Genomic DNA, 27,506 nt, shown 5'->3' on the forward strand with positions numbered 1-27,506 from the left:
TGTTTCTACAAACATAATGCGAAAACGAAAAGAAATATAGGGAAATGTAAGCTAGTTAGACAGAGAAATAGGGTTTCCCCTCAAAGAAAATGACTATACTGGTCCACATAAGATGTTACAACATTGGTAGATCTATTTCTACGATCATAATGCGAAAACGAAAGGAAATATTGAAGAATGGAAGCTTGTAACTGCTGAGAAAAAGGGTTTTCCGTAAAGGAGAACCCCTATACTATACAAAAAAACGTGTTACAACGGAGATAGATCTGTTTCTACGAACAAAATGCGAAAACGAAAGGAAATATAGAGAAATGTAAGCTAGTAACTGCAGAGAAATGGAGTTTTCCGTAAAGGAGAACCCCAATACAAGACAACATGAAGTGTTACAAAGGAGGTAAATCTGTTTCTACGAACATAATGCGAAAACGAAAGGAAAAATTGAAGTATGTAAGCTTGTAACTGCAGAGAAATGGAGTTTTCCGTAAAGGAGAACCACTATACAAGACCACATAAGGTGTTACAACGGAGGTAGATCTGTTTCCACGAACATAATGCGAAAACGTAAGGAAATATAGGAAAATATAAGCCAGTTAGACAGAGAAATAGGGTTTCCCTTTAAAGAGAATGTCTATACTGGTCCACATAAGGTGTTACAACGGAGGTAGATCTGTTTCCACGAACATAATGCGAGAACGGAAGGAAATATAGGAAAATATAAGCTAGTTAGACAGAGAAATAGGGTTTCCCCTTAAAGAGAATGACTATATTGGACCACATAAGGTGTTACAACGGAAGTAGTTTTTTTTCTACGAACATAATGCGAAAACAAAAGGAAATATGGAAGAATGTAAGCTTGTAACTGCAGAGAAATGGAGTTTTCCGTAAAGGAGAACACTGTACAAGGCAATATATGGTGTTACAACGGAGGTAGATTTGTTTCTACGAACATAATGCGAAAACGAAAGGAAATATAGGGAAATGTAAGCTAGAAGGACAGAAAAATATGGTTTCCCCTTAAAGAGAATGTCTATACTGGACAACATAAGGTGTTACAACATTGGTAGATCTATTTCTACGACCATAATGCGAAAACCAAAGGAAATATAGGGAAATGTAAGCTGGTTAGACAAAGAAATAGTGTTTCCCTTTTAGAGAGAATGACTATACAAGACAACATAAGGTGTTACAACGGAGGTAGATCTGTTTCTACAAACATAATGCGAAAACGAAAGGAAATATAGGGAAATGTAAGCTAGTTAGACAGAGAAATAGGGTTTCCCCTTAAAGAAAATGACTATACTGGACCACATAAGATGTTACAACATTGGTAGATCTATTTCTACGATCATAATGCGAAAACGAAAGGAAATATTGAAGAATGGAAGCTTGTAACTGCAGAGAAAAGGGGTTTTCCGTAAAGGAGAACCCCTATACCGGACAACATAAGATGTTACAACGGTGGTAGATCTGTTTCTACGAACATAATGCGAAAAAGAAGGGAAATATAGGGAAATGTAAGCTAGTAACTGCAGAGAAATGGAGTTTTCCGTAAAGGAGAACCCCTATACCGGACAACATAAGATGTTACTACGGAGTTAGATCTGTGTCTACAAACATAATGCGAAAAAGAATGGATATATAGGAAAATGTAAGCTAGTAACTGCAGAGAAAAGGAGTTTTCCGTAAAGGAGAACCCCTATACCGGACAACATAAGATGTTACAACGGTGGTAGATCTGTTTCTACGAACATAATGCGAAAAAGAAGGGAAATATAGGGAAATGTAAGCTAGTAACTGCAGAGTAATGGAGTTTTCCGTAAAGGAGAACCCCTATACCGGACAACATAAGACGTTACTACGGAGTTAGATCTGTGTCTACAAACATAATGCGAAAAAGAATGGATATATAGGAAAATGTAAGCTAGTAACTGCAGAGAAAAGGAGTTTTCCGTAAAGGAGAACCCCTATACCGGACAACATAAGATGTTACAACGGTGGTAGATCTGTTACTACGAACATTATGCGAAAAAGAAGGGAAATATAGGGAAATGTAAAGTAGTAACTGCAGAGTAATGGAGTTTTCCGTAAAGGAGAACCCCTATACAGGACCGACTAAGGTGTTACAACGAAAGTTGATCTGTTTCTACATACACAATGCGAAATCGAAAGGAAATATAAGGTGGTTAGACAGAGAAATAGGGTTTCCACTTAAAGAGAATGACTATACTGGACCCCATAAGGTGTTACAACGGAGGTAGATCTGTTTCTACAAACATAATGCGAAAACGAAAAGAAATATAGGGAAATGTAAGCTAGTTAGACAGAGAAATAGGGTTTCCCCTCAAAGAAAATGACTATACTGGTCCACATAAGATGTTACAACATTGGTAGATCTATTTCTACGATCATAATGCGAAAACGAAAGGAAATATTGAAGAATGGAAGCTTGTAACTGCTGAGAAAAAGGGTTTTCCGTAAAGGAGAACCCCTATACTATACAACAAAACGTGTTACAACGGAGATAGATCTGTTTCTACGAACATAATGCGAAAACCAAAGGAAATATAGGGAAATGTAAGCTAGTAACTGCAGAGAAATGGAGTTTTCCGTAAAGGAGAACTCCTATACCGGACAACATAAGATGTTACAACGGAGGTAGATCTGTGTCTATAAACATAATGCGAAAAAGAAGGGAAATATAGAAAAATGTATGCTTGTAACTGCAGAGAAATGGATTTTCCGTTAAGGAGAACCACTATACAGGACCGACTAAGGTGTTACAACGGAAGTTGATCTGTTTCTACTTACACAATGCGAAATCGATAGGACATATAGGGAAATGTAGGCTAGAAGGACAGAAAAATATGGTTTCCCATTAAAGAGAATGACTATACTGTACTACATAAGATGTTACAACGGAAGTAGATGAGTGTATACAAACCCAATGCGAAACGAAAGGAAATATAGAGAAAGGTAAGCTAATACAAGCAGAGAAATGGAGTTTTCCGTTAAGGAGGAGCACTATAGTGGAGAACATAAGATGATACAACGGATGTAGATCTGTTTCTCATACAATATGCGAAAACGAAAGGTAATATAGAATAACTTAAGTTAATACCAGCAATGAAATGCAGTTTTCCGTTAAGGAGAACCACTATACAGGACAACATAAGATGATACAATGGAAGTTGATCTGTTTTTACAAACAATATGCGAATACGAAAGGAAACATAGAGAAATGTAACCTAATACAAGCAGAGAAATGGAGATTTCCGTTAAGGAGAACCACTATACAGGACAATATAAGATGATACAACGAATGTAGATCTGTTTCTCACACAATGTGCGAAAACGAAAGGAAATATAGAGAAACTTAAGCTAATACCAGCAAAGAAATGGAGTTTTCCGTTAAGGAGAACCACTATACAGGACAACATAAGATGATACAACTGATGTAGATCTGTTTCTACAAACACAATGCGAAAACATAAAGAAATATAAGCGAATATCAGCAGAGAAATCTAGTTTTCTGTTAAGGAGAACCACTATACTGGACAATATAAGATGATACAACGGAAGTTGATATGTTTCTACAAACAATATGCGAAAACGAAAGGAAACATAGAGAAATGTAACCTAATACAAGCAGAGAAATGGAGATTTCCGTTAAGGAGAACCACTATACAGGACAATATAAGATGATACAACGAATGTAGATCTGTTTCTCACACAATGTGCGAAAACGAAAGGAAATATAGAGAAACTTAAGCTAATACTAGCAAAGAAATGGAGTTTTCCGTTAAGGAGAACCACTATACAGGACAACATAAGATGATACAACTGATGTAGATCTGTTTCTACAAACACAATGCGAAAACATAAAGAAATATAAGCGAATATCAGCAGAGAAATCTAGTTTTCTGTTAAGGAGAACCACTATACTGGACAATATAAGATGATACAACGGAAGTTGATATGTTTCTACAAACAATATGCGAAAACGAAAGGAAACATAGAGAAATGTAACCTAATACAAGCAGAGAAATGGAGATTTCCGTTAAGGAGAACCACTATACAGGACAATATAAGATGATACAACGAATGTAGATCTGTTTCTCACACAATGTGCGAAAACGAAAGGAAATATAGAGAAACTTAAGCTAATACCAGCAAAGAAATGGAGTTTTCCGTTAAGGAGAACCACTATACAGGACAACATAAGATGATACAACTGATGTAGATCTGTTTCTACAAATACAATGCGAAAACTTAAAGAAATATAGAGAAATGTAAGCGAATATCAGCAGAGAAATCTAGTTTTCTGTTAAGGAGAACCACTATACTGGACAATATAAGATGATACAACGGAAGTTGATATGTTTTTACAAACAATATGCGAAAACGAAAGGAAATATAGAGAAATGTAACCTAATACCAGCAGAGAAATGGTGATTCCTACGAACACAATGCGAAAAGCAAAGTAAATATAGAGAAATGTAAGCTAGTAACAGCAGAGAAATGGAGTTTTCCGTTAAGGAGAACCATTATACTTTCATATAACTGGGGAAGTTTTTATTCATTGAGAAATGTGTAGGACATATCAGAAATTAGCATCTAGGTTGGAATTGGAAATAGTGTTTTGAGTTAATGTGGATCGTTATAATCAGAATACGTCTTAAATATAATTTATGGGTAAGTTGTTTTATTCAGATTTTTAGTGTTCTTGACATCCTTTGATAATAACACCGATCTGTGCATAAGAACATATTTGACGAATTTTAACAAACGGAAACAAACGTGTTGCTGGTGAAAATCAATTATGAAAAATTTCTTTAAGGATTTTTTGTTTTTAAATTTAAGAGAATTGGGTGTGCGGTGTGCGGTGGTATATACTATAGGATCACGTCCTTATGAGGAACTCAGCTCTTGTTAATAACCTAACGGTATAAATTTACTATTGCGCTCTAAACTTTGAACTATTATCTAATTTAAAGGTTGCTCAGGCACCTTGGAACGTTTAGTTGAGTTGGGAACTGGCTCTGTTAGCCTGCTCAGAGGAGCAGTTTCCCGGGGGGCACCACGGGGAGGTAGAGCTCAGACTTTTGCCCCCCAAAGAATACCATTCTTGCCTTTATAAAACCGCATTCCAGCCAGTTTTGACCCCGTATACAGCAGGCTTACTAGCGAATACCAATAATATTGGCATTCATCACCTGCGAAGGTACGGGGTGAAAACCAGCGATTTTGGAATACGGTTATCCGCGAAAAAAATTTGGCATGAATGGCGGAAAATAGTTAATTCGCGTTTGGGGGGGAAACAAAAGAAATAGAACAACAAAAACCAACAACAACTGAAAACCAAAAAAACGAGAAGAACGGAACAACAAACAACAACTGAAACAAAACCAACAATGACAACAACAACAAACCTAATAAAATATAAAAACCTGAAAATTCATAGAAAAAATACATATACATGATATAAATAAATAACATATATAAAAATAATATAAATATTTAAAATATTCATAAAAAAAACATGCTTAGTAACGTGCAAAATTGTCCACCTGAAAACCCTAACTAAAAAATAAAATTTTAAACTTTAATTTTGATATTACTTTAACTATCTAATAAGTTGTATTGGTCCACCTGAAAACCCTAACTAAAAAGCAAAATCTAAACTTTAATTTTGAAATTACTTTAAATATCTAACTAATATATTATCCATTTCCAAAGTGTCTGGTTGATGTGTAGCTGAAAACCTTAACTAAAAAGCAAATTTTAAACTTTAATTTTGAAATTACTTTAAAAATCTAACTAATATATTGTATTGGTCCACCTGAAAACCCTAACTAAAATTCAAGTTCTAAAATGTAATTTTGAAATGAATTTAAACTATCTAATATGTTGTATTTCTTGAATATCTAAATACATAAAATAAATATAAAAATAATCATGCTTAGTAACATGCAGAATTATCTTACCTCGTCTGCTCTACTTGGACTTGAAGTTCCGAAGAAGGATATTAATAGTGGCCATATAAATGAATAATTATGATTCAATTTATTTATAAAATGACTAGTGTCATTTTGTCATGCACTAAATATATGATGCACTAAATAGGTGAAGAGTGGCTGGCTGGTGGATGTGTAGCTGAAAACCTTAACTGAAAAGCAAATTCTAAACTTAAATTTTGACATTACTTTAACTATCTAATATTTGGTATTGGTCCACCTGAAAACCCTAACTAAAAAGCAAATTTTAAACTTTAATTTTGAAATTACTTTAAATATCTAATGTGTTATGTCATCCTTCTTCTTGAAGTTCCTAACATGCCCTAATAATTTGAATCATAATTATAAATAAATCCGAAGTAATTGTCGTTGACGGAAAAGATAGTTCGCCAAATACTTAGTAACAACTAAGTAAAATTTGGCCAACTATAAAAATGTTACAATTTTGATAATGAGAGTTTAGAGTGCCGCTCGTTCTAGGCGAGCCTGGAGCGAGTGACACGCTACTAATCGCGCCCGAACGTCATAAATATAACCACTAAGAATTCCCCAGTCTACCTTTATTGCTGTAGGTTGGGATATGTAACAATATCTTGCAGTTACATATCCATCGATGTTGCTTCTTCTTCTTCTGCACCACATCAGATTAACGCAAAAATATAACGCAAAACATTGTAGCGCATGACATTGCGGAATTTAGAAAAATAGGAAAAAAAAATAAATAAATGAAAATAGAATTTAAAATGGAATGAAAAGAAAAAAATTGAAAGCAAATCCCGATAAAAACACTCCCGGAATTTTAACACTCCCGGAACTCTAACACTCCCGAGCTGAAAAAAAGTAGCCTCCCTTTGGAGGAGGCAAGTGGTTTGTGATATGTCTTTAGGTGTTTTTTACTTTTGTTATAAAGAGTGCATGGTATTTTGAGCTGAGGTAGCCGTGGGGTCGCTACTCCCCAGGTAGCTACATGCATCAGCTACCCCTTGCGGCATTTTTTGGCAACCGGAAATAGGGAAAGCTGCAGGAAAGTACTAATAGTCGTAAGTGAAGAATAAAGTTTTTTTTGCAGTCCGCTACTTTTCCGGAGAACAAATAATAATCTTTTTTAACCCAAAGATACAAAAAAAAAATGCGAAATTAATATTGAAGAATTCTACTATTTCCGGTCTGCAACAGTTGGTTTAAAACAGAATATTGGCGACATGAACTCTGAAAAGCTAAAGTGTGTCCTTGTTTATTCACAGCTCTTCTGTTGGCAGTCCAAGTTGAAATTCCAGGACCGGACTTCAGGCCTTTACCGTGTTAAAAAATAAAGAAAACCATTTCTTTTACCTACCCGACCAAATCCACCTAATTCTGATCAACTACTTGCTTAATTTTAATCAATTTATGGTCGTACATCCAACTCTCTGCTTAGAAAAACACAAGATACAAACAATGAAATTCCTAACAAGTTTAGTATCAATACAATAATAATATATTTTGTTTTATTTTAAAAAGATAATTAGAATTATTAATGTGCTTTTCTAATTTTGTAACGCCTTATAAATTACACATTTACTTTTATCTTCAAATTTAGAGTACAGATCGAACAATAATGGGTTTAATTGTTAGGTGTTTAATTTTAGTTTGAAATGTAAAATTCTAAAAGCGTTTTGATACCAAAGCATCAAGGCCCTTAAGAAATGGAATAAAATAGCACGTAAAAAAGTGTTTCTCAGAAATCTGTCTTAGAAAGTGTGGATGACTTAAAAAGAATTCGGTTTCAGTTAGAGAAGAGCTCAAAAGAAGACAAAGAGACTTCAATTCAAAAGGAAATATCTTTTTTGTACTACGATACGTCAAAAGATACCCTGAACGATTATTACCATCTCATCTACTCCAGTACATCTATACCATCTAATCCAGTTCATCTATCCATCTAATCCAGTTCATTTCTCCCATCTAATCCAGTACATCTATCCCATCTAATCAAGTACATCTATCCCATCTAATCCAGTACATCTATCCCATCTATTCCAGTACATCTCTCCCATTTAATCCAGTTCATTTCTCCCATCTAATCCAGTACATCTATCCCATCTAATCCAGTACATCTATCCCATCTAATCCAGTACATCTATCCCATCTAATACAGTACATCTATCCATCTAATCCAGTTCATTTCTCCCATCTAATCCAGTACATCTATCCCATCTAATCCAATACATCTATCCCATTGAATCCAGCTCATTTATTTTATCTACTACAGTACATCTATCCCATCTACACCTCCTAACCATTTTATACTTCAATAAAAGATTTATCAGAATTGGCAAATCATTTAAATGAGAAACGATTATAATAAAACTACACGCAGTTGAACGTAATATTTAGAATACTAAGATGTTATTCATCAGTCTTGAATGAATTAAAAAATCTTTCTTTGTAAAAAGCAAAGCATGAACTTTACATTTGAGTCTTTATGAAAATAATAAAGGCAAACATTAATGAACACAAATTCCAAACCAGAACACATTTTCTTAAATTATGTGAACTTCAAAATAATTTAATTATTGTAGTTATTGCATATTTTCGGAGCAGTTAGTCTTTTGTTTTTGAGTTCTTTCTGTCCAATAATGTTAAAATTTATATCTTCTGGATATGTAGGGCAATATTAACATAAATATTTGTCCGTGATCTTCTATTTCATATTTAAACCAAACTTGTTATTGCTACAAGATTGAAACTTGTATTGAATCTTTTAAATAAAAACATTACAGAATTTTTCTCATATGCCTTCTTATTTAGTCGGGTCTAACAGAACAAGAACTGTCGCGATGAGTAAGTACGGAACGGAAGATCGCAGAACGGCGTATAATAGTAGTACGACTACGCTACCCGAGTGAAACCGCAGATAAATTACGAGGAAATAAAGCGACTATCATGCAATACCATGCAATACCATGCAAATCGACCGCCCCCTCTACACGAGCGACGCGCTTTTCTCCGACGAACTAAAAGCCGACGCGGATTATATTCGACGTTTCGAAGGCAAATCACAACGTACGCGCAGTATCTCGTCCAATAATAGACCCAGCTTTAAGTTTACAGAGATTTCTCAATTTCATTAACTTTAAATTCGATCTCAGAATACAACATTCTTCTGAGTTCTATGATTACATACAAAACTGTGAAATCAGATCATATAGAAGTTTTAAAACTTGTTTTTTTCTAAACTAATTACTGTTCATGATTTAGTCCAACCCACCTTTAAGAGAAACCTAGCTTGAAAGCGTTTATTACTCGTAGTTATATTGCAAACAAGAGCAGACTTTTAATGGCTTTTAATAGACTATATGAAGACTGATAATTCTTGTAGACTGACACTACTCGTAAAATGATCTTGTATGTATTTCAAAGTAGAATACTATTCAGTAAAAATGAATAAGAAAAATGAAATTTACTAACAATGAAAGATAAATTTCCTTAATAACGAATAAAGATAATATTTTTAGATAAAACATAAATTTAATTAAGTTTAACAATAAAAAAATAGAAAACTATATGACAGTAATTAATAGAAACACATAAACATCAAATAAATTTTAAGAAAATAAGTTGAGCTCATTTCATTGACATAAAACTTGATATACAATATTAAATCATTAATTGCGTTTTATCAAGGCGAGCTTTGTTTGAAGTAAGTGGTCATAGGTTAATCTTTAATGAGCAATTAAAGAATGGATATTAGTTAGAAAAAGCGAAAAGTGCAAGCATTGAGCGATCTTCTGCTGGTGGAATTAAATGTTTGGCTCTCTGTTGTGTATTATTATTTTTAGAGTAAATTCTGCTGAAATCGTCAAGTGACTTGTTTAGTTTTTGTTAAGTATTTTCTGTTTGGGTAAAATGTTTACCATTGTTTTATTGCATAGTCTGGAGTTCATTCTGAATTGAAAATTTATCGGAAGTAAATTGCGTGTCCAAAAGGATATTTTAAATCTCAAATTTGTGTTTGAATATTCTAATTTTTAAATTTTGTTGCATCTTACCAACGTATACTGTGAACAATTATCAGAACATTTTTTTCAACAATCATTCTCAGCTCAATGGTACTGTTTAGATTTCATGTTACTAGAGACAAAAATTATACATATTCAAATCTTCAAACTCCTAGCAACAAACATCATCACAATCAGTCTTTTAGCCGACAATATCCATAATCAACTTTTCTTTTATTTTTACTAACAAAACATCTTGAGCACCTCGTATCTGAGATGACTCAGGGCTGGCTGCAGTCCAGCTTCTACAGTTACCTCTGATACAGGTCTGTAGTTTTGTTAGCTGATAAAAAAAAGTGATATTTGATAATTGCAGCGTAGACTATAATTGTGACGTTTGTTGTTTAGGTTTAATTGAAATAAAATTGGGTAACATGAAATAAAAAAGTCCAATTGAGTGAAACACTTAAGATTGTATGTCCTGATTGTTCTATCATACGAATGGTCACACATAGTAAGTATTTAAAAATAGAATATGTATTCACAACATTTGATGTTAAAATAAACCTTTTGTGAAAACCACAATTTTACTTTCCCCAAGTAATGAACTCAAAACTACTCAGGATGTTCAGAACAATGGTGAACAATAACCAAACAGAAATACAAGACAAAACAAAGACACTTGATCGTCTCAGCAGATTTTTTCTTCAACAATTTCCCATTTAAATAATACAAAACATACATCCACACATTTACATTTATATAATCTCTTGTCGCTTGCAGATTCCTTTTTCAAATACCCAAAATATACCATTTTTAATTCTTCTCTTGTAAAGATTAAACCGAAACCCTTATCACAAACTCAGTTCTCCTCTTTAAAATGTAATTCGTAATTTTAATAATGCATTTAAAGTTTTTACATAAGTAAATAAACTCTTCTCATTTTTATGATTATTTTATTCTATTAAAATTTATTTAATGTTAATGTATCTTTAGTACACTGGTTATAGTTTAGTATAATTTTGTAATTTAACTATTTCATTTTATCTCAAAATATTGTTATGTATTATCTGAATTTTAGCTGCATAATTTTCTTTCACGCTAAATATATTAATTTATTGAATGTAAACAAAATATCCACTTGACATAAATATAAGATCATTCAGTTTTTATCTAATGCCAAATAAGAACTGTCAATCAGTATTTAAAATTCTACAGTTGAGCAGTTATTGCAATTATCTCAAGTAATAAACTTCAAAGTTTAAATAAAGATGCATTTAAGTTAATAAAGTTGATAAAAATTAATTTAATTTCAAAAAATCTAAGCTAAGAACAGTAATAAATTTAAATCGTAAGACTCGATAAAAAACGAAGAATTAAACTTCACAAATTTATACGATTTGCAGTTCTGCAGTTCACATAGATCAATGAACACTTCTATGGTTAAAAATATAATGAAATTAAGACTTCTTCCTTCAACTTAAGAAGACAAATAGAAAGTCTGTAATATTTATCATTTACAACTAAAGTTTCAGACTTAACAGTTTTAAAGTTTGGTTTATTGCTGTAAAAGATCACGTACTACATATGCAATAAGGCCTACTCAGAAGTTGAAAATTTAAACAAATTCAAAAAGAAATCCCATGCAAAACAAGACTAACTGATTTGGACAGTAGCAACAGAACTATTGACAAGTTAAAGTGATTCTGTTTTTTATAAATGGTTTACGTAATTGTAAGAACACGAGTAAACAGTTTGGAATTTTATCAATGTAAGTTTAACCTTTTTAATTCCTACATAGCCATTTTGTCATTCTAGTAAGTTCGTCAAATGTAAATCTACTACGAAGTTTTAGAATAATCGTTTAAAATTTAAGAAATTGCCAATACCACGTAAATAACAAGAAACTTGACTCAGACTTGTTGGTTAGGAGGTCAGAAAATTGAAATGAAACTTACTTATTGCAGAGGACTTGAGAAAAGTTGGATATTGCACAGGTGTTGTTTATGAGCTGAGGCAAGTTGAGGAACAGTCATGTGAATCTTGCTTTTTTGATCTCTTCAATAGTGGTAATGAAGATTATTGCGTCTAAATTAATCCTTCCTAATTGAAGAAGTGGGCTGAGATAGGTGGGATCTTGTATGGATGTTGTTTATGAGTTGAGGCAAGTTGAAGAACAGTCATTTGAATCTTGCTTTCTTGATCTCTTGTAAAGTGGTAACGAAGATTATGCGTCGAAATTAAGCCTTCCTGATTGAAGAAGTGGGCTTGAGATAAGTTGGATCTTGTACGGATGATGTTGACTTGTGAGTGAGGTGCGGATAATTTTTGCGACTTCATGTATGTATACGTAAAACAAGGATTGCCAAAAAAAGAAGCATAGGAAGGCTTTCGAAACGTTGGAAATCTACTAAGAAATGATACGATGAAGCGTTATCGACGAACTAACTGATGTTATGAAGAAGCAAAAAACCACAATGTGTGCCTTGTTTGGGTTTTTGACAGCAGGAATTGAACTAAAATCGCTGGATCTCAGTAAATAACTATCCACACCTTCCTCGATCAAAGTGAAGCACTAGTTTAAACTATTATTTTATTGTTACTTTATGTTGGCAAGATTTATTATTATCAAAGTTTTTAGACTAATTTTAAACTAAGAGTAGACAACGAACATCTAAAAACCTATTTCATTTCGATTTATGCCCTAAATTTGATAGAATTTAATATAAAATTTAAAAAGCATTAATTATTTAAAAAAAAAATACTTTAATAACTTTCATTACTTTTTATTTGTTAAATATTCCATTTTTTGATATAGTGATTTTAACAAATGTTACTAATTTCAATGCTTATTATGCGAAAGAATAGATAGACTGCTCACAAATTTCAAAGAATCCTCTGCACTTCTCAAAAGAGAATTAGCGTTTCTTAGTATTGAAATGCAACATGGTTCTCCCAATAAAAAGATTGAAATGTTTGGATATGAAAGAAACAATTAACAAAAGGATGTGAAGAAGGATTAGACGTCCCCGTACTATACTGATGAATATAAAATGAATCTTTGATCGTGGACTAGTTCTTCAGGAAACCAAATATTCATGGATTCGTCTTGCTTAGACAGGTTAATAATTCATCGAGAACAACACATCCTATCGAATAACAGAACTGGCACAGATATTTGTTCTCCCACTCAATACCAACAGAAAATATTTTGTCTTAATCCAACTATGCAACAATTTAGAAGGAGAAGAGTCCTATCACAAAGAAGTTATACAAATCGCCAAAACTAACTTAATCAAAAACAAAATATTTATTCGATAATCATTGTCCATTGCAGTTTACGCGCTGCCAGGAGACAATACCCAACTTGGCACTTAATAATATTTCATATAATGCTTGCACCCACCGAAATGATGAATTTTGTAGAGATCCCCAAAAAAAAGAACCTTTACAGCTAAATTTCTGCAATCAAATTAATTTTAAAAATGAATTAACTGAAAATTTCCCACAGCCAAAGAATTATGAAATCAAAAAATTTAATGACATATCTACTTCTGGATTTCTCAAGACGTTCACTGTTTTTATATAGGAATGAAGTGTTGTTTTGTAATGTTGTTTTTGTGATTATTGATATGGTGTCAATGTCTGAATGTTGTTTGTGTAAATCAACAAGAGCCTGAAAGTACCTGAAAACCTTAACTAAAAAGCAAATTCTAAAGCTTAATTTTGAAATTACTTCAACCATCTAATAAGTTGTATTCGTCCACCTGAAAACCCTAACTAAAAAGCAAAATCTAAACTTTAATTTTGAAATTACTTTAAATATCTAACTAATATACTATCCATTTCCTAAGTGTCTGGTTGATGTGTAGCTGAAAACCTTAACTAAAAAGCAAATTTTAAACTATAATTTTGAAATTACTTTAAATATCTAACTAATATATTGTATTGGTCCACCTGAAAACCCTAACTAAAATTCAAGTTATAAACTGTAATTTTGAAATGAATTTAAACTATCTAATATGTTGTATTTCTTGAATATCTAAATACATAAAATAAATATAAAAATATTCATGCTTAGTAACATGCATAATTTCGAAAGTAACTGGTTGATGTGTAGCTGAAAACCCTAACTAAAAAATAAAATTTCAAACGTTAATTTTGATATTACGTTAACTATCTAATAAGTTGTATTGGTCCACCTGAAAACCCTAACTAAAAAGCAAAATCTAAACTTTAATTTTGAAATTACTTTAAATATCTAACTAATATACTATCCATTTCCTAAGTGTCTGGTTGATGTGTAGCTGAAAACCTTAACTAAAAAGCAAATTTTAAACTATAATTTTGAAATTACTTTAAATATCTAACTAATATATTGTATTGGTCCACCTGAAAACCCTAACAAAAGTTCAAGTTATAAACTGTAATTTTGAAATGAATTTAAACTATCTAATATGTTGTATTTCTTGAATATCTAAATACATAAAATAAATATAAAAATAATCATGCTTAGTAACATGCAGAATTATCTTACCTCGTCTGCTCTACTTGGACTTGAAGTTCCGAAGAAGGATATTAATAGTGGCCATATAAATGAATAATTATGATTCAATTTATTTATAAAATGACTAGTGTCATTTTGTCATGCACTAAATATATATCATGCACTAAATAGGTGAAGAGTGAGTGGCTGGCTGGTTGATGTGTAGCTGAAAACCTTAACTGAAAAGCAAATTCTAAACTTTAATTTTTATATTACTTTAACTATCTAATATTTGGTATTGGTCCACCTGAAAACCCTAACTAAAAAGCAAATTTTAAACTTTAATTTTGAAATTACTTTAAATATCTAATGTGTTATGTCATCCTTCTTCTTGAAGTTCCTAACATGCCCTAATAATTTGAATCATAATTATAAATAAATCCGAAGTAATTGTCGTTGACGGAAAAGATAGTTCGCCAAATACTTAGTAACAACTAAGTAAAATTTGGCCAACTATAAAAATGTTAAAATTTTGATAAGGAGTGTTTAGAGTGCCGCTCGTTCTAGGCGAGCCTGGAGCGAGTGACACGCTACTAATCGCGCCCGAACGTCATAAATATAACCACTAAGAATTCCCCAGTCTACCTTTATTGCTGTAGGTTGGGATATGTAACAATATCTTGCTGTTACATATCCATCGATGTAGTCCTCTGCGTCTTGGTGGTGGAGCAGGAGGCCTCATCAACTCGTCAATTGGCACTGGACACTTGACACTAGTTAAAAATATTTATATCGCAAACAAATACTTTGAACGCATTAAATTTGTAGCGGAATTTGGAAGAACCGAAGCAATTATTTTTTAATACGCACAGGTTAAAATTAAATGGTAGTATTTAATAAAGGTAAAAAAAAGTTCCAAAGCAATCACTCCCGGGGATTTTAACACGAACTCGGTTCCTGTAGCAATAGAAAGAAAAAGATTAGTGAAACATTGTGTTTATAAAATAAAACAAATTATATTATGCAATAAATAAATAACTAATGAATAAATTAAAGATAGTAACAGGAGTTAAAAAGTTAACATGCATATTGCAGATGGCTATGATCTAATCAAGAAGATTGCAATCCCATTTGATCACAGAGAGATGCGGAAAGTGTTTTGAGAATAGTAAGAACCCCAACCAAATAAAGTCTTTCTTAATTCAAAATTACTCTCTCAAAATTAATGGAAATATTCATTTTTATTTTCGAACTTTTCAGCAAAATCTTATAATTATAAGTTCAATAGAATCACTCTTAAATTCAACTTTATGAAATAGTTTTAAAACAAGTTATAGGCATTTAAATTAATTTATTCCTTCAGCTAGAAGGACCAATGAGTCCAAAATAATTGTAGAGAAATTCAATTCAAACCTTATCAAAAGATTTTCTGATTGACTTATAAATGTATTAATATTCCAGTCATTTAGTAAAAGAGTTTAACACTTATCTCTGCAGTTTATGGTTCATCGTAGTCGAAAAAAGGTCTAAGTCTAAATTCATTATTTCTAATTGGAATACTATAAATCATTAACATTATTTAAATTAATTAAAGCTTAAAATGTTAAAAATAGTAGTTTCAGTAAATACCTAGTACAAATTCAGTATTGTCTTAAAGCTCACGAATTAACTTTGACTTTTTTTTAAAAAAAAGTATCACTTGAATTACAAACTTACTCAACTCTATTGAAGATGGTTTTATTCAACACAATTTACTTTTACCATGCACTCTAGTGAATTAAATGATTTGTATGACTACATGCTTAAAAACTAATAAAATAAAAATCCATCAAACTTTTATTGGAAAGACTAAATTATCTTAAAATGTCAAAAATAGTTATAAACTACTGAAAAGCAAACAAAGATATTCATTTAAATTTTTAGAAGAATTAATGCAAGTCTGTTCAGTCAAGAGTCATGACTGTACTGGGTCAATTCTATTTTGGCCTGAATTTCTTTAAATAAAATTATATAAAACCTTAATTTCTTTCGTATACTTCTTTCTTTCTAATACTCTATTAATAATTACAAAATTTTGATGGAATATTATCAATTTAAAAGAAGAAAATGTACTTACTGTGCAGAAGTGATGTTACCTCTACCAGAACTCGAGTTGAACTGAGATAACAGTAGTGGGAAGGTTATAAGCAGCTGTTACTGACCGTACCTTACTGTGTAGTAAGTACGTGAGTTTTTTTCTTTTTTATTAAAAATCATTTAGTAAAAATATTTTTTTTTAATTAAAAAAATATAGTTTTCTACGTTTGAAATATTTTTTAAATAATTTTAAAAATTAATATGTTAGAGAATACTGTATGACGTCACACGCAGATGGTGACTTCGTGTTTTGGGAATAAAATAGTATTAATTTATCATTAAATATTTTATTTTATTTTTTTTATAGTCTAGATAAATTTTTTAATTTTTTTTATTTTTAACGTAATTGAGTTTTTTATGACAAAATTAAACAGCTGATTCTCACAACATTCTTTTTAATTTTTGTTATTTGAAGTCTGCTCTATAAACTTTTTTTAATTTTAAATGTTTTTTATTTAATTTTAAACAACCACACATAACATTTTAGGTGCCAGTGTTTTATAGTAATTTTTAACATTAGGAAGGGAGTTTGCCCTACGAATGTCAGGCCCCCCTCTTTAACTATTATTACTAATAACTCCGTAAATCATAACCCGATTTCAATAAAATTTAGCAGGATTAGAGGCTTCTCTACGTAGCATGGAAGCGTAATCTTGCTATTACACTTATAAAGGGGGAGTATTGCAATCGTTTCAAATTATCGATGAGTGAGACGATTTTCATGAATGGAGTGTCATCAAATTTTGAAATTTTATATAGATTTGAATTTTAGAAATCTCGACAGTTGCATTTTAAAAAAGATAGTTTGTCCAACGCAATTAAGGCCCTCACTAAAAACTATTATTACAAATAACTCTGTAAATCATAGCCCGATTTCAATAAAATTTAGCTAGTAACAGTATGTGAGTTAAAGCTCCCCTTGCGACATTAAAGAGCCATTACGCTCTCACACTTTCTGTAGGGAAGTACTGAGATCAATTCAAATCATCGACGCCTGATCCGATTTTCATGAAAGAAGTGTCATTCACTTAGAAATTTTGGTAAACGTTTTCTTTTTGGGTCTCGACGTTGTACATGCTATAAGAGGTGGAGTTAGCTTCCACCAATTATTAATAATAATGACTTTGTAAATTTTGGTCCAATGTTGTTAAAAGAAGGAAGAAAGGGTTAGGGCTTCCCTATGTATCATTATGCAATAACTAGTAAATTTCTGGTCTTGTTTACTGAGGAGTTGAAACTTCTTATTGATTGTAGGAAACCAACAATAAAGCCAAATTTTATTCAGTAAACATTCCAAGTTTAAGAATAGAAGAAGAAGAAAGGAGAGAGTTGGAGTAAAGAGGTTTCATTCATTAGGGTCCTTAGAAAGTGGCATGCATAGGAAGGATTATAGAAGTAAATAGGACGAAGGTGCGGTACATGACTGTAATGAAGTCTCCCAATAGCTCACACAAACACATATTTAGCCGGCTGGATGGAGTAGAAGGGAAATATGAGGCAATCTGAGCTGGTTAGGCGGCCAAGCACAAGATGAGCTTGATAGCTATTAGGAAATTGGCCGGGGACCCTTCATGTCGTGTGCATCTAAACCTGTTCACAATGGCTGCTGGCCTCACACGCCACGGCCCGATTAATACCAACCTTGCCACAACTGGACAAAATAAATCAACTAGCAGATCAAAATGTTTTCTATTCTCAAGACAACCCTCATAACTTCAACTTATTGGCAATACATTCAGCCTCAAAACTAAAACATTCCTTCTCTAACATTCATTAAATCTATTTATTTATTACAAGAAAATTATCATACTGTGATTTAAGTTGGTTTTTTGGCCGTTTATTACCAATAAATACTTCAATGATTTGGCTGGGGCTAACAAGTACGAGGGTCGTTTGAAAAGTCCGTGCAAAAATAAAAACTACTTAATTTTTTGGGGTAAACCTTTTTTATTTTTCAACATAGTCTCCTTTTAGGCTTATGCACTTCGTCCAACGCTGCTCTAGTTTGTTGATCCCTTCCGAATAATAGGATTTGTCCAAGTCTGAAAAATAGCCATTCGTTTCTGCAATCACCTCCTCGTTTGAATAAAATCTTTTTCCCGCCAGCCATTTCTTCATATTGGGGAACAAATAGTAGTCCGAGGGAGCCAAGTCTGGAGAATAGGGGGGGATGTGAAACGAGTTGGAACCCTATTTCCATTAATTTTGCGACCACAACTGCTGAGGTGTGAGCTGGTGCGTTGTCGTGATGGAAAAGGACTTTTTTGTGGACCAATCGTGGGCGTTTTTCTTGCAGCTCGGTTTTCAAACGGTCCATTAACGATGAATAATATGCACCTGTAATAGTTTTACCCTTTTCCAGATAGTCGATGAGGATTATTCCTTGCGAATCCCAAAAGACAGTCGCCATAATCTTTCCGGCCGAAGGAACGGTCTTCGCCTTTTTTGGCGCAGATTCCCCCTTGGTAACCCATTGTTTAGATTGTTCTTTGGTCTCAGGAGTGTAGTGATGTATCCATGTTTCATCCACAGTGACGAAACGACGCTTAAAGTCCTGCGGATTCTTCTGGAACAGCTGCAAACCGTTCTTGCAACACTTCACACGATTTGGTTTTTGGTCAAGCGTGAGCAATCGCGGCACCCATCTTGCGGATAGCTTTGTCATGTCCAAATGTTGATGCAAAATATTATGTACCCGTTCATTCGAGATGCCCACAGCACTAGCAATCTCACGCACCTTCACTCTTCTGTCATCCATCACCATATCATGGATTTTATCAATGATTTCTGGATTAGTAACCTCAACAGGGCGTCCAGAACGTTCAGCGTCACTTGTGCCCATATGGCCACTCCGAAAATTTTGAAACCACTTATAAACTGTTCTAATCGAAGGTGCAGAGTCACCATGATGTTTATCAAGCTTCTCTTTAGTCTCCTGAGGCGTTTTGCCCTTCATAAAGTAGAGTTTAATCAACACACGAAATTCTTTTTCGTCTATTTTTTGAAAATCACTCGACTTCCTCGATTCAAACGAATGCCAAACACAAAGAAATAGACCGATCTGGCTGAAACTTGGTGTGTGTTCTTCCAAGAGATGCTACTAACTAAACAACCTCGATACGCGCCAGTGGTGCTATCTCTCTGACTTTGCACGGACTTTTCAAACGACCCTCGTATATACTTGTATTTTTATGAGTTTTGGTTTTTTTCGACCGTTGTTGATAGATGATTTTTGGGGAATATCGAGGTGCGGTCTTGAATAAAAACAACTTTTTTGCTTTATACCAACGTTTCGGTAATTTTTACTACCTTCTTCAGGGTATTATAAAAAAGTCTGTAAAGTTTAATGTAGAGCTATAACATCATAACTGTTTTAAGGATTCACGGAAAAGCGGGTTTATATTGAGGTAAGGGAGGGGTGAAAAACAATAGGGCTGGAAAAACCCAAGGTATGTGGTAAGTAATTTGTTAAAGTTACTGTTTGAAGAATGCTGTTGTAGAAATTAGAAAGATTGTTCGTGTCTGTCCTAAAGTTGATAGATTTTTGTTGTTTTTTAATGTGTATCATTTCTAATATGTTGCGTTTGTTTCTGTTGGTGTTAGTTGCAAGTATGGAAGTGTTGTCAAAGTCAAATTTGTGTTGCAAGTCTAGATGGTGTTTAGTGAGAGCAGGTAAGGTATCATTAGTTTTTTTTTTTTAAGTTTTGCAGTCGTGTTGGTGTTGGTATAGTCTCTAGTTCAGATATTGGTGATGTTTGTCCGACGTATGGGGCATCACAGTTTTTTGCAATTGATTTTAATGAATTACATCTGAACGTAACAATTTTGGTGTAGGGTCTTTTAGTTTTGTGAATAAGATAATATGTATGGTGTTGGTGTTCTTAAAAGCTGTCGAAATATTATGTTTTTTTTTTTAATATTAATGATATTTTTTCTGAAAGGCCGTGGATAAAAGGTATGGAAATATACTCTGGTGGTTGTGAACTAGAGTGTGAGATAGAATGTTGTACGGAAGTGTCAATGTCAGTAAGAGAGTGACTTGGTTAGTATTTTTTCAATTAGGTGCGGAGGATAACTATTATTTTTGAAAATGTTGAAAAGTAAATTTTTGTTTTGATGAAGAATGGCAGTTCTGGCGCACCTAAATTGTGCCAGATCCAAACACCTCCAAATCTGACCGGGTAATCATCGAGTTCAACGAAGCTGTAAGCCATACCCATCACCACCATTCTACCCCACCTATCATCGAATTTGACGAGGCTGAAATCCGCACCATCACAAAAAAAAAGAGGAATCGTTTTAAAAGATTTAAAAGATTTAAATCAGTATAGATATACTCAGATCTCAGAACTGTTAAATAATAATTTTGTTCAGAATAATGTTTGTAATAAATAGGTTTATGATAGAGAAGTTTAAAATAAACAACAGACTAAAGGGTTTTTTAAGCGTATGCTTATTATTTTCGAAAAATGAGTTTAAAAGAGCACTCACACAAAACAAATAGGGTGAAGGGAGCTTAAAAAAAAATTCGAGTTTCGCTTAGAATATCTTCCGTTATTTTGGCTCCAGGTGTTGGTTGGTACAATTGTGCCGCTCCATTAGATTGTATTATGTATTCAGTAAATTCGATTTTTATGCCAACCAAAAATTATTACTTTTTTTAAAGTATTTCAGTGACCCGGTGATTGACAGACCGAATTTTCGGTGGTACCAGTGTTTGACATGGGGTGGGACCAGTGATTGTCAACAAGTATATTCCTGAAACGACCTAAAAAATTCAAAATACCTAAATCACAGTTCCACTTAGATTTTTAACAAAAAAATCAGTCTTATTCATAATTAATAACAAGCGGTTTTTAAATTGGCCTACCTAAATAATGTAATATTTTTCAACATTACGCTTTTTCATGCAGTTATTGACGATCAACCCTTATACAACTATCCTACCGGAGAGTTTTAATTTCGTTCAAACCTTCTAGGGCATCTGCGTCATTCAATTATCGAGAAACTTCATTATACAAAACGTTCAAACTACGAGTAGTATTGGTTACATTGGCTAAAGAAACAGTTCGCTTATCCTTCTTGCAATGATAGGATGACGGTTCCGGAATGCTTTCTACCAAGATTTACCTGGTAGGTTATTATTGAAAGGGTTCGGTATATCTAGTTTTTTAATAAGTTGCCACACACTCATCAGTAGATGGCTTTTACTGATGGGAAACCCAGCTCTGGCAACGGACGTGATCCACAAAAATAAAAAAAATCCTCTTCCTCAGAGGAGAGTACTGCACTTGGCTCCATTCGTCTGCTGACGGTAGATTTACCTTTCACATTGTACAGTAGGGTAACTCCAGCGACTGGGAGCTTTTTAGCAGCTTTACTAATTGATGTTCCTTGACCTACAACTACCTCCCGCAGTTAACAACACATTATTGGCATAAAATTTTGTTCCTTAGATACTAAACTTTACTGAGTTATAAGTTATATGCTGTAGTTTCCTTGGGTACCGATCCATTAGTTGAGAAGATATTGAGAGTTGAATTTTTTTTGGGTCATGGTTTTGCTGTGAAAGGGGACCCTTATAACTCCCACAGTAAACAACAGATTATTCGTATGAAATTTTGTGCTCTTACACACTATGTTTTACTGAGTAGTATACTATAGTTTTGTTGAGTACAGATCCATTACTTGAGAAGATATTGAGAGTTGAAATATTTTTGGGTCATGGTTTTGCTGTGAAATTGGGCCCTTATAATTCCCACAGTAAACAACAGATTATTCGTATGAAATTTTGTACTCTTACACACTCTGTTTTGCTGGATAGAAATTTCTAGGTTTTTAGAAAATTTATCTGTCTTTCTAACCGTATCATCAGAATCGAATTCGGACTAAAACTTTCTGAGTAATAACATTTTTATTGGAAAAAAGTAATGTTTAAAAAAAAAAAAATTAAAGTGACGTCACTCAAGAACAGAGGAAAATATGAAGTTGGCCGATACGTCATTGAACTCCACTTTAGATGTACTACACACAGTAGGCCTATGGGCAATACTTACTGGTTCACTCTGTACATAGCAAACATTTTGCTTGGTTAACGCTACAGCTAGATGGTTATAATAAAACAGGGTCTGATGGCGGACAACAATTGCAGTTACACTTGTGATAAATGAAAATTTGATGTTTTGGTACAACAGGAGTCGGAATTATCCGTTTTATATTCATTATCACCACTTCATTTATTACCGCTCACTACATTAGCGCTCATGTATATATTTTTTTGTGAGAATTAAAAATGATTCAAAATGTTCGAAGTTTTGAAGAAAATTTCTGAGTTAGAACATTGAGAATAGTTCTACGAGTAAGTGTTTATCAAACAATATTCTCAGTTGACTTAGTCTTTGACGCCCTACAAGAATTAGAAGATTAAAAGAAATATAAGCAGCCACAGGACATAGTTGTATAGGTTGTAAGGCGGCCAATGAATTGTAAAGCCGTTTGTAAACACATTATATTAACCAGAGCAATGTTGACAGCAGGTTTTATTAGCCACTGTTTATTACCGAGCAAAGAACCCTACTTTACTAAGGTCTTTTACAGTATGCCTGTAATAGTAACCTTTCTTATAAACTCCGCAGCATGTAAATTGCACTCATACTTCTAGATGAGGTATTTTAACGACAATATTATCTTGTATCTTCTTAACGAACTCTTACAACTCACTCTGTTTCCCTTGACTTATCCCCTGCCATTCAACTAAGAATGAAAAATTAGGGGAATTTTAGTAGTCACGTATCGCATTCTGACAACGGGCAGTTTGAATTCTGATTCCGTTTTATGTGCTTTTTTTTAAAGCGCTTCTGTGCTTTGAAGCATTTAGTGCATTCTGGTCTTCAAGCACGCAGGAAAACAGTGAACTATCATAAAGGCTTACATCTTGGTTGTATGGTATTGCTGTCTGCCCTAAGAAGTGGTGTGACGCAACCATACGTTTTTATATTCCCCAGAATAGAATAGAATAAATCTTTATTACAATAAATATGTACAAAAATAAATAATATACGAAGTATCAATGTACAAAACATTGTAACCTTCATAACAAGTGAGGATAACAAGAAAGGTTAAGGTGTAGGATAAGAATGCAGGGGAAAAAGGAAGGAAAAACCTGCAGCTAGAGTAGAATGTTAGAGGAGGATATGTTTTATTCTTTTGTGTCTGTAGGGAATAGAAGGATCTGTGGGAGGCTATGTCGCTGCAGAGTGGATTAGGATGACAGTCTAGGATGGAAAGGAGTTTCAGCAGAAGATTTTGGGCATAGGAGTGTACCAGGGATAATGGATGCAGTCTACGTGGAGTGAGTCAATGATTAGTGCGTCCGAGGAGATTCTGTCGCGAGTCTGACGAAATTTGTTCTGTGTTGTCCTGGAGTTTCTTGTTGTTGCCAGTACAAGTCACAGGCACCAGGCGGAGCAGGCGTAGAGTAACATCGGTCTAATGACTACTTTGTAAAGGAGGAGTTTGTTGGTCACCAGTCATTTTTGGAGTCACATGAGAGTAGAGGAAATAATAGTCGTGTAGTCCAGTTTGCCTGCGTTTACTTTGTCCTGAACGTGCGTAGTGAAAGTCAGTTTGTTGTCTAAAGTTAGCACTAAGTACTTAACGTGGGTAGACCACGGAATCAGTTATTTTCTCCAATAATCGCTATAAAAATACTTAAATTTTCTTAAGACGATCGAACTAGATGGGGTACATCTACCCACGAATTTTTAGAAGCAGAAGTCAGTGCAATGAAAGAAGCTGCAACAAAGCTTTGCACCAGATACCTCTTTGGAAAGCAAATTGTATTCTTTGTGTACTAGCCTCTAGCAGTTCGGATGCATATAACGTTGAACTGGTTAATGCTTGAAAGACGGAAGATGGTGTACCACAGGGATGCCTAGCCATTGCGACATTCTGGGATAACAGTCAACAATCAATGCTAAGTTGCAATAAGAGAGCTCTGGCATCTAGAGTCCACTTCAAACTACTTTTTCTAAAAGAAAAGGTAAGAGAAGGAATAAAAGGATGTTGATTAAATTCGATATATCTGTTTTAATAAAATTATAGCAACCCTTTTCGACTAAAACAAAATTAAAACTATCCGGTAGGGCAGTAGTACAAGGGTTGATCGTCAAAAACTGCACGAAAAAGCTGTAACGTTGAAAAAACACTCAACTTTGACAATTTTTTTCTCTATTTCTATAAAAGATAAAATTCCCAAATTTTCTTTAAAATATAGGGCAAATCCTCCTTTAAAACTGTAATTTTTTTTCAACAACATAGATTGTCCCACGCGGAGGTCCCGGGTTCGAATCCAGCTGCTGACCCTTCTCTTCCTAGGAGCTTCTTACAGCTCACTATCCAGTGATAGACAGTGTTGTCTATAACGAGAGAACACTGTCCGGAGGCCGCCAGTGAACTGGAAAAAGCTTCGGGCGCCAATAACCTCAGATGTTGACGCGCCTTAAATCATTTAAAAAAAATTACATAGATTGAATAGATTTTGAGAAATATATCGTATTTTTTTTTTTTTTTTTTTTTTTTTTTTTTTGAAAAAAAAAAAAAAAAAAAAAAAAAAAAAAAAAAAAAAAAAAAAAAAAATATATCGTATTCTGTATTATACCATTTCTGGTTAATTTCTATTATAAATAAAATACGCCTTGGGTATATTTATTGAATAACAAGTTAGAAAAGAAATCATTAGTCAAACCAGTTAATATTGGCGAAGTCAAACCAATATTGGCCAGTCAAACTGGTCAGTTTTTCCATAAAATGGCGAAAAACTGAAGAAACATTTCAACAATAGCGTATTTCTTGATGTATCTCCCAAGAAAAATTTCTGAGGAGTGCCGAATGCAATTATGTTTCGGGATCACATGTTCTCCAGCATTCTATTGTAATATTTTAGTTTTTGGAGATATTTTGTTTATACAAACAGTGATCAAATATTTTGTTAGAATAAAATGTTAGACTTTTATTTTTGTGAAACACGAGAAGACCTCAAAAAAAAAAATTATTTCTGGTGAAACCAAATTTTGAAAAGGGGACCCGATAACAGTAATTTCCCTTACTGATTGTAAGAGAAGTAAAAAAGAAATCTCTAATTAATTTTTTTTTCTTTTAAAGAAGTTGTCTTTGGATAGCTGATATATTTCCAGCTGAAGTATTTAAAAAAATAAAAATTTAGTAAAGTTTAAAGTTGTAATGCTTTTAACAAAGGAAACGCCTTGGAGAGGATGTGTGTAGCGAAGCGTACAATATACTTGTGGTAGAGCGAATCTAAGTCCCCAGCTCACACTTTGCAAACAACCCCTTGCTTTGCAACTCCCTTTTAGAGTAACTGGACAACTCACTTGAAAGTATGTAAAGCTGTTAGCCCCGGGGTCCCCTACAAGTAAAGCTAGCTAGAAACGGAAGCTTACCTTAAGTCGGCCAGTGCAGGCGCCCGCAACCCGCTCTTCTCCATATAGAAGGCTTAACTCAGCCCGGTCACTAGTTTGCGAACGGGTATTGGGTAATGGTAGTGGGCCAAGCTTATTAATTTTAGAAAAGCGAGTGATCACTAGTAAATCATAAAGTTGAACGCTACGCCACCAACTTCCGAGACAACTTGCCAAAGATATTTCCTAACGGTATATCACTCTAAAACAATGTTGCTCCTACTTTCTCCCGTTGGACAACTTAGATTTACCCTTTAAGTATGGGTTGTAAGGAATTTATTACTAAGAGAGATTTGCTGTTCACTAGTTAAATGCAGATGGGTTATTCTCTTATTTCTTTAAAAAAAAGGTAGGTACGGCTTTTGCGTCAAGTTTTCTAAGTGTAATATATTTGCAAAATTTTGACTTGAGTGTTCATGCCCTCAGTGCCAGTAAAGGAACTTTTTTATGCAACTGAATTTTTACTGTGGCCAACATAAAGCCAACAACAGGCGAGAATTTGTACACTAGGATGGTTCAGGTGTTAGCCTATGCTGATGACGTGGCTTTATTGGCAAGATCTCAAACAGAGCTAAAGGCGACATTCTTAGAAATGGAAGCAGTGGCTAAAGCGGGAGTTTGGATTGGAGGTTAACTGTCAGAAAACCAAATATTTGGTTGTGACAAGAAAGAGAAGGATATTTCGGAAAAATTTACGGGTGGGTGAATATACCTTTGAAGGAGTAAGGAATTTCAAATATTTGGGTTCAATGTTAACCTCTAAAAACGATGTAACAGAAGATGATATTGCTGGACGAATGGCTGCTGGAAATAGTTGCTTATGGGCTCTTCAAACGGTGTTTAGAAGTAAAAATGTGTCAAGAGCAGCCAAAAATAAGGCTTTTTTAAGACAGTGCTGGAGGCCGATTGTTACCTATGGCTCAGAAACGTGGGTTTTGACCCGAGCAGATGAGCAGAGAGAAAGGAGAATATTTTTGGACCTGCGAGGACAGAGGAAGGCTTCAGAATCAGGACGAACCAAGAACTGGCTGAACTGTTGCAGGTGAGTCTGATATTGTGTCTTGCAAGAAAAGGCAGGAAGACTGCGGTGGTTTGGGATGCATACACCGAATGGAGGATATAAGGGCTCCAAAGAGAGCATTTTATGGGCAATTCTCGCGAGGCAGACCAAGGCTGAGATGGGTGAGGGACGTGGAGGCGGTCGACCCTGCACGGTTGGAGTACGGCTGCGAGGGACCGTGAACGGTGGAAAGCTGTTGTGGCTGAGGTCCAGGCCCTTCATGGGCTCTGATGATGGCCAGAGAGTAGTTGTAGTAGTGACCAACATAATCGATTATAGAAAAAGAAATTGATTTACACTTTTAAATTACACCCAACTCTTTTTTAACATGATTTTGAAATAACACTGTTCGGT

Source organism: Rhodnius prolixus, unplaced genomic scaffold, assembly GCF_049639745.1.
Source record: "Rhodnius prolixus isolate KJV_2025 unplaced genomic scaffold, Rpr scaffold_12, whole genome shotgun sequence".
Classification (NCBI taxonomy): Eukaryota; Metazoa; Arthropoda; class Insecta; order Hemiptera; family Reduviidae; genus Rhodnius; species Rhodnius prolixus.